Source organism: Olea europaea, chromosome 5 (genome assembly GCF_002742605.1).
Source record: "Olea europaea var. sylvestris chromosome 5, O_europaea_v1, whole genome shotgun sequence".
Classification (NCBI taxonomy): domain Eukaryota; kingdom Viridiplantae; phylum Streptophyta; class Magnoliopsida; order Lamiales; family Oleaceae; genus Olea; species Olea europaea.
In genome coordinates, this window is record NC_036241.1 from 12,367,608 (window position 1) to 12,375,988 (window position 8,381).

Here is an 8,381-nt window from a genome sequence, read left to right on the forward strand (position 1 = left end):
TTTCCTTTACTTTTCCCTTCTCTTCTTTGCCTTTCTTTTTCTTCTTATTTATTTTTTCTTTCCAATTTCTTCTTTTTTCCTTCTCTCTCTCTCTCTCTCTCTCTCTACAATGTTGATTTAAGGTTTTGTTTGTATAAAATAAAAAACAGTTTCATATAGTGCTAATTAGTGTTTCACTAAATCCAAATTGCAATCAAATTCTACATTTTCTATTTATATAACATTTAGTAATTCCCATAATTAAACACTATGTCTCAAAATTCTATTTTATTCGTCTTAACCTCTTATTCAATATCTATTTCCTTCTTTGTGAATAATTTATTTTTGACTATTCAAAATTACATTTTCGATTAGTAAAAAAGTTGAAGTATTAAAGATATACCCCCGTACCCGTATCTGAAATTTGGACTCTTCTTAGAAATGTTCTCGGATCCTATATTTTAGAAAATAAAAAACGACACTTAGATACGCACTAGTGCCTGATTGCAATACCCGTAAGCAACAGTCCAACGAGCCCATCATCTGATTATGACAAGAAAGGATTTATGTGCATTATAGGAAATTACCATGCAGTAAATCAATTTTTTCATTGTGCATATCAGTACCATAGCATGGAAGTTATCAACTGGTGACCTATCTTTATAACTGAACATCCAAGAAAACCCCAAGGAACTGTCATTAAGCTATATTGGAAATTCCTGTGCAGTACATGCCAGACTTTAGTATAGAGGACAAATCATGATAACTACAACTATTGATAATTTCAAACAGATAGACAGTATCGAGGGAGCTTAATCTTTATAAATAGTATGTTATTTCATCTATCCAACAAGAAGACCCCTGACAAGAAGTAAGTTCCAACGAATTCTTTCCTTTCAAGTTGAAGGTCCAGGAGAGAAATACCTAATTCATAAACCAACACACACAAAGCTAACACCTTATTAGTTACCTGATTCATGTGCCATCCTCTTGGACCTCTCCCCGTCAAATCTATCTGCACAAGGAGGAACATCAAAAACCTAAGGCATTTTATACTAAACTGAAAAAAGTCCAGATTCCAGTTCATGTAGAGCAAAGACAGATGTAATCGCCAATGCGAATGTAGCCGCAAATTTTATACTAAACTGAAAAAGTCCAGATTCCAGTTCATGTAGAGCAAAGACAGATGTAATAGCCAATGCGAATGTAGCCGCAAAATAGTTCCCTTCACAGCTCAGACCTCGTAAAATGATCAGACTCCACATAAACAACCCCAATGCACACACTGAAACTGATGAACCAGAAATGAGCAAAGAGAAGAGAAGAATTTTACACCCTTTCTTTCATAAGAATCGAATAGTATCTGACCAAAGGATTTCCAGCTGTGGATGAAAAAGCACCAAAGAAAACCAGATTCTGTACCAATATGAAGTGAAAATCACATTCCAAGCAACTCTTAAAAATATATCAATAAAACAAACCACAACAAAAAATTAACAATATTGGCTCCACCATCCTGAAAACCACTTTACTAGAGATTCCTGACCCGTGTAGGTGCCCCAAAAAGTTCAAATGGATTCCTTCCTTTCAAGTTGAAGGCCTTGTCTACAAAGGTAGGGAGAACAAACTATAGGTAAAAGGGCCAACAAAATCAAAAACTAACACCACAAATAAACTTAACACCTTATCAGTTACATGTGCCATCCTCAAATGCAGACACACATCAGAGAAACTAAGGTGATTCAAAAGACTGAAAAAAACTAGATTCCATTTCATGTTAGAGCAAAGACTAGCTGCAGTGAACAATGAATAAGTTCCCCTTAACATGGCCTTGGTCTTTGTGAACTGATCAAACTCCACATGAACTCCCCCAATACACAACTGAGACTGATGAACCAGAAATGAGTGAAGAAAAAGAAAGGAAAATCTTACACCGTTTATTCCGTAAATATCCATTTTTATTTGACGAAAACGATTTCCAGCTGTGGATGAAGCACCAAAGGAAACCAGATTCTGTACCAATATGTATGTGAAGATTATATTCCAATCAACTCACAGAAACGTCAATTATAACAAACCACAGCAAACAATTAACGGCGTTGTTTTCCCCACTATCAACCGCTTAAAACTGCAAATTCCTAAGGAATAAAGCAATGCATAAAAATACCAAAGGAAGCCTTTTGTAAGGATCAAATGACAGAAATGGTACCAGAGGACTAAAACTCCATTCCTAGCAAAAAAGATCAAAGGAGTGGAACCTGCAACACCACTATACACTAAACAAGACTTAATTTGCCAATCAGAGTCAAGGTTGTGTGCATTTTGAAATTAATCTATGCAGAATCAAGACACTGAAATACCAGAGGACTAAAACTCCATATTTTGCCCCTTCTCCAAATGGTGTCACAGTCCACCAAAATATCATCTGCAAATACCTAAATTATTTAGAAATATGAGAGTAAAACTTAAACATCATGTGAAAATATTATCCTAAACAAACCGCAGGAAATAATTATTTAGCTTCAGAACTGCCTTTCACTACGAACACTAAGCATAAACAGTAGAAGTATTCGGAATAGATGTTCTAACCAAGTGAAACATATAAGTCTGCCTGTCGACCTCATCTCATAATACCCCTTCAGAAATAAGATACGTACATGGAAAACTGACGAGCAGGTGCAGAATTGTGAATACTCTTATCCATTAGTAAATACAGAATTGCAGGTAAAATTTGAGTTCAAGGAAAGAGAGAATGAACTTCATACAAACGAGCAGGTGCAAAAAATCCTCCCATTATCCTGCAATTTCAATGCTACAAAAGTTGTAGAAGATTGAATTGTTGCCGCCTACTAATGTAGGGTAGTTCTCTACAGAAGTAGAGGAGAAAATGGAAATATAGAACCATCATATCCAACTATAAAGGGTGCTTACTCAAAAAAGGGTAATGGATCAGTATATATTAGAAATAGGATAACATTGAAACCCCAGTGCTCAAAAATACTAGGAAAGAATGTTACGAAAACAAGTTATTGCACCTAAAGGAATCTCTGTGTTCCTTAGAAGAGTTCAATATTTCATCAATCTTGCCCAAACTTAGAGTTCTGTTCTTATCAATGCCAACTGCCAGTCCACCACCCTATCTAGTAGGTACCCATCTGGATCAAGGGTTATATAAAGGGATAAGAAGTATTTTCAACAAACCAAACCAAGACCCTGAAATTAGCAGCCGAAGTTTCAAAAACAGCCGACAAAAGCTTGAAAGATCGGATGGTAACCACAGCAATTTTTATAAGCAGTTTCTGCAAACGGAAAGGGAAAAAGGCAGGAAGCTGAAAAGAGGGGGAAAATTGAATGGAATAAGAAATGACGGTAAAAGGATAGAAAATACAAATAGATTGATGACACCCTGAGACCTAATAGTTTCCCTATCACGCATTACTCTTCTTGTCGAATCTGCCTGCATGCGAAAAAAAATATCAACCTAAGGCATTTTTATATGAAAAGACCCAAAAAAAAGTTCTACATTTAATTTTATATAGAGCAGAGTCTGAGAGAGGTTACAAATCACCATCGTAAGCATGGGCCGTGGCTGCAGTAAACAATGAATAGGTTTCCCCTCCAGAACACCTTATAAAATACCAGCGTCCACCTGAACTCCCTCCAACACAAGCTGAGACCATTGAAGAAGAAATCAAGTAAAACATCTGAGAATCTTACACCCATTTTTATTAATATCCATTATCATGACAACTTCCATCAGCGGATGAAGAATCACAACAGCAAACGGTTTTCCCATTATAAGTGTGAAGATCATATTCCATGACAACCGAAAACCATATAAATAATTGCTTCACACCATCCTGAAAACCACTTGATGCGATTCCTGAGAACCAAAGAAACTCATAGACACACACCAAAGAAAGCCTTGTGTATGGGTCAAATGATAAAAAATAAAAACCCAAAATCACAAAAGTAGGCTCCACTGCACCCCCCACCAGTAACACCACTTTCTGATAATTAACAGTTCACACCTGAATTTTCTGATGGCAATTGAAATCGCATGCACTTAAAACCAAATAAAGAGATTCCAGGTGCAAAAATTTGCGTCCAAACAACTCCATGTCTTAATCACTAAAACAGATCCGGACCTATAAAAAATCTGAACAGGAGGAAATAAAACCAGGGCAACAAATCTGGATGAAGTAAATAAAATCGAGCAGAAAGAGATTGGTCCCAAAAAAGGAGGGGAAACGAGCAGCTAAAATAACCCATAAATCATGAAAAACCCCGACCATACAAATAACGAGTATCAAGAAAATTTGAGAATACCAGTTCCACGCCTGGCAATGGCACCAAAATCCAATCCTTCTATATAGATTCTTGAAATAACTGTCAGTGTATCTAGCTGGGATGGCCAACCAAAAAACCAACACCAAACCGCCAAAAGCAAGGAAGAAAGCCACAAAATGGACGGGCTAAAACCACCAAAAAATCCTCATGAAGACCCAAGATTAAAAATAATTAGTATTAAGAAAATACAAGTTTGCAATATCACCAAAACTCATCCTTCCAAAGCTTCTTGGAATTAATGTCAGTATATCTATCATTATCATCATCATACAAGGAAATCATATCTAGGATTCAATGGATAAATAAAAATAAATAAAAATCCAAAGTTTCGGCCAGAGAAAAAAACTCCAAACCTTCAAAACTTCTTCTTCCCACCCCACTAATAGTAATCGATAAAAAATTACCAACACTTGTACTGCCACCAAAATACCAAAATCAGCAACTGCTGAACCAAAGAAGAAAAATCAGAAAGACCAAGTTCGCATAATGAATATCAAGAAAATACCAGAAACCCAGATTCTTGAAATTATTGTCAGGATATCAAGAAAACACTATATACTTTCAAGTTAGGATTCAAGTGCTAAACAAAAAAATCCCGTTTTTGCAAAATTATGAGAACTACACAGGAGAGAAAAGAAACTAATCAAATCATATCATAAGTTCTTATTCTCGATCCAGTAACTGGAATCAATACGAAATTACTAAAAGCTTGGACGACCACAAGCATCTGCCAAACCAAAAAAGAAAACCCAACAAAACGGAGGAAAACGGGGTAAACATAAAGGCCAATGTTCCAATAATGAGTATCAAGAAAATACCAGCAACCCAGGTTCTTTAAATGATGGTCTCGGACAAGGAAATCACAACACCTTCAAGTTAGGATTAAAGGGATAAACGATAAATCAAACTTGATCAAATCAGGGAAGAAAAACCCATGGAGAATCATCAGAAGAGTGTCAAGAAAATACCAGAAACCCAGAGTTGAGTGATTATCTGCTTGATCATCGGACCAGGAAATCACAATATCTAATATTAACAAACCAAGAAAGAAAACCCCACAAAACGGAGGAAAACGGGATAGAACTGCCAAAGAATTATCAGAAAGATCCAAGCTTCAAATAATGAGCATCAAGAAAATACCATGAACCTAGGTTGTTGGACTGATCACCAGTATATCTATCATCAGACCATGAAATCATAATATCTTCACGTTAGAATTCAAGAGTATATCTATCATCAGACCAAGAAATCATAATATCTTCACGTTAGAATCCAAGGGATGAACGAGAAAACCCAAGTTCTTCCAAAAATACGGGAATCGAGAAAATACCATAAACCCAGATTCTTGGAATGATTACCAATACATCTATCATCAGAGCAGGGAAATCATAATATCTTCACGTTGGAATTCAAGGGATGAACGAGAAAACCAAAGTTCTTCCAAAAACACGAAAATCCACAAGGGGCATTCGTACCATCGAATTCCCTATGCTCAATCCAATAATTGAAATCAATGACACACGACCACCAATAACAAAAGCAACACCGAAAATTAATACCAACCCGGACCACCGGCTTCCTAATGATTGATGAACAAGGCTAGGCGATCCAATTTATAGACAATTAGAGGAGATATAAACGGCTAGATAAAGTTACCGTATTGATCTGAACGGTCAAATTCGCGTTACAATCCTTGTGGAAATCGGAAACTTCGTCAGTCGGTGAGTTTTAGGCGGCGATGGATTGTCAAAGTCAACAAGGGTGGGTGTCTATTTTCTATTTATATTGATAAAAAAAAATAATAATTATGTAATTAAATATGAGTTAATACTTGGCCGAACAGCCCTGTAATTAAAATTTTGAATAACCAGAATAATGTTAGGAATAATCTTAGAATCCGTTTAATTGCAAAGATAAAATTTGGGTGGAAAAAAATGAATTTCAAAGTAATTGAATTATCTGTAAATTATTTTGCTCAGAATTGTAAATTATTGTGTTTGATTGGTATAATTTTTCACGTGAAAAATGTTGAAATAAAAGTGTTTTTTGGTGTTAGTTTGGCTTGATTTTATGTTAAAATTATCAATTAAATGGATAGAATTTACTGGTATTGGGGATGAAATTTGTTTCAATTGCCAACAAATTTTTTTTCAAGAAAATCATCTATCTTTTGATATTCATTTGATTTTGTTTTACATGGAAATTATTAATTAAAATGAAATATTTTTTTACAATAATTCTTAGAATTTATTTTCATTACCAAAAAAAAAAAAAAAATGCTACAGTAGCCTAAAAAATGGTGATAATTCATTTTCATCCAAAACCTAGAAAATGTCTAAATGACAAGGAATGGTGGAAAACGTTTGAATATTTTCCTAGTTCCACGGAATTCATTTGATATCAAACATAGCTTTAGTGTACATAAATGTGTACATAAATTATGTATATCAAGCACAACTCATAACATTATTTGTAAGTTTTACTTATAAAAAGCATCATAGAGATTAAGCCCGCCCGTGTCCCTCATTAAATCTCATCAAATTAAATTAATTTTTTCTCTCTCATATTTTAACTTCAAATCTCCAATAAAATAACATTACACGTAAATCGAAAAAAAAATTATTCTTTTACAACCATCTATTTTTCAAAAAAAAATATTATTCCTTCCATTATAATAAAAAATAATGTGGGCTAAACAGGGGGCTAAATTACAACTCAAATGACAAAAGCTAAGTCTTAATAGGATAATAACATGATTTCGACCCTCAATTGAGGGTGATGGTGAAGTTAAAAACTTAAGCGATAAAAGATTATTGAGTCTTACCGAATTAGTGACTTGGTTATTTGAGAGGGAATGATGAAGTTCAAAAAATAAATTGCAGCTTACGTGGAAGTGATGTCACCATCACATTCTCCCAGTGAACACATACTACATTATCATATAGATAGTTGGGAAATAAAATAGATCGAGGTCACATATAAGACACTATGAAATATATGATCGCAAATAAATAAAAGGCAAATAATTAATTAGTAGAGGAACGAAGTATTTTATTTCATTGACTAATATAGAGATAACAAATACAATAATTGAGCCTACACAATTACTCTCTATTTCAATAATACAAAACTTGTAAAAAGTCTAGTATTTATAGAGGTATGTGTCAAACTTTAAAAATACCACAATGATGGAAACAATATCAAAATACTCTTGGAATAAAAAAAAAATATTTTCTCAAAAGTCTAATCTAATTTGGGTCAAAAAATCTAACAATCTCTAACTTGATACAAATTTAAATGCAACAAACTCCAAAATTTTTCCACTTGAAAAAATAAATCTGACTGCAACGAAAAATTTAAACTATTTAATAAGAACTAAACTTTTTTCAACGCAAAAATACTCCTTTTTCCATGATATCCAATACAGATACAAGAACACAAACACTTGGCTCCCCAGGATTTACAAATAATTAGAAATTACCAAACGGTATCGAAGCACACTCCGTACCATAATCAACTTCTAATACTTTCATAGAAGGGCCCTAACTAGTCTCAACACCTTCAAAAACGCTAAAAGCATGTGCAACCGAAATCAGCATCCACGTACCTATCTCCAATGGATCTATCCTTAGTAGTTGAATATGATGGGACTATAGGGTAATGGTGGCAAATCGAAATTATCCATATCCTCCAAAGTTGATTGGGTAGTATTCTTCAATATGGACCTCGAATCAAATCCCAAAGGTATAGTACAAATTGAATCTCCATTACGGTGTTAAATATGTGCTGACTTTTCTTCACAAATTCTGTCCGACCTTGTAGAATGTATAATTGAGACCTCTTTTCTCCCTCAATACACATTCAAAAACACATTTCCGATCCCTCAAGACTCCAACTCCTCTAGAGAACGTGTACCGTTTTGAATCAAGAGTGCTCATGTATTGATATTTTTCTTCAAGTCTAGAATATATCGAACGTGATTACGTGTTTTACATATTCTATTCATCATCTTCAATCTGATTATACTAATACCAGCTTCCCGACAAGGTTTA

The 8,381-nt window shown here is 34.4% G+C and overlaps 1 protein-coding gene across 6 annotated transcripts in view; it reads right to left on the minus strand.

Annotated features, from left to right (window-relative positions):
* LOC111394676 (putative F-box protein At5g55150) overlaps positions 1-5,979 on the minus strand; it is a 17,090-nt gene extending 11,111 nt beyond the window's left edge. For 2 of the 6 annotated variants that reach the window (XR_002702663.1, XR_002702662.1), the window contains exon 1: positions 950-5,979. The gene's annotated coding sequence lies outside the window, so the exon portion shown is untranslated. Of the gene's footprint in view, positions 1-93 lie in introns of those variants that run through there. The other 4 variants (XR_002702665.1, XM_023020606.1, XR_002702666.1 and 1 more) reach the window with 4 other exon arrangements.
* Positions 5,980-8,381: the final 2,402 nt, after the last annotated feature.